The sequence below is a fragment of the Alligator sinensis genome, unplaced genomic scaffold (assembly GCF_000455745.1).
Source record: "Alligator sinensis unplaced genomic scaffold, ASM45574v1 scaffold550_1, whole genome shotgun sequence".
NCBI classification, from domain to species: Eukaryota; Metazoa; Chordata; order Crocodylia; family Alligatoridae; genus Alligator; species Alligator sinensis.
Genome location: NW_005841980.1, coordinates 981750 through 982230, shown reverse-complemented (window position 1 = coordinate 982230; position 481 = coordinate 981750). Strand labels below are relative to the sequence as shown.

The 481-nt window shown below is 61.7% G+C and overlaps 1 long non-coding RNA gene across 6 annotated transcripts in view; it reads left to right on the top strand.

Moving 5' to 3' along the window:
• The window catches only part of LOC112549855, a 29711-nt gene that overhangs the window by 17452 nt on the left and 11778 nt on the right, over positions 1-481 (top strand). For all 6 annotated transcript variants that reach the window (XR_003093422.1, XR_003093418.1, XR_003093421.1 and 3 more), the window contains one exon: positions 170-458. This is a non-coding gene — a long non-coding RNA (uncharacterized LOC112549855). The remainder of the gene's footprint in view (positions 1-169; positions 459-481) is intronic.

The following is a 481-nucleotide window of genomic DNA, read 5'->3' as shown; positions in this document are numbered from 1 at the left end:
TACGGCTTCCCGCCTCGCTGCTCCTCTCTGCCCCATGGGCTCAGCCAGAGGTGCTGTCCCAGGACAGGGGCTCACACACATCTGCACCTGGCTATTCCAGGTCAGTGGGAGGGTCCCCTCCACGCTCCCCCAGGCTATAATAGGCTCATTAATTCATTTAAAAATCCAGGTGCCGGCACAGGAGACATCCTGGTGATGGTGACACAGAGGCCACATCCGTGGTGAGACCAGACCCTTGCACGCGTGTCCTGCTCAGCACATGCCATGGCCCCACGTGTCCTGGACAGCTCTGGGCATGTGCTCAGCTGGAAATGCTGCCTGATGCCTGAGTCAGGTGTGCCACGGGGGCAGGACGGACATGCCAAAGTCCCGCGGTGCCGTGCCTGGGATAGGGCACATGCGTGGGAGCTGCAGGGCACAGCGGGACCAGCTGGGAAGCAGCATTGGCAAGCAGACAGGTGCGGCCAAGGGGATGCGTATC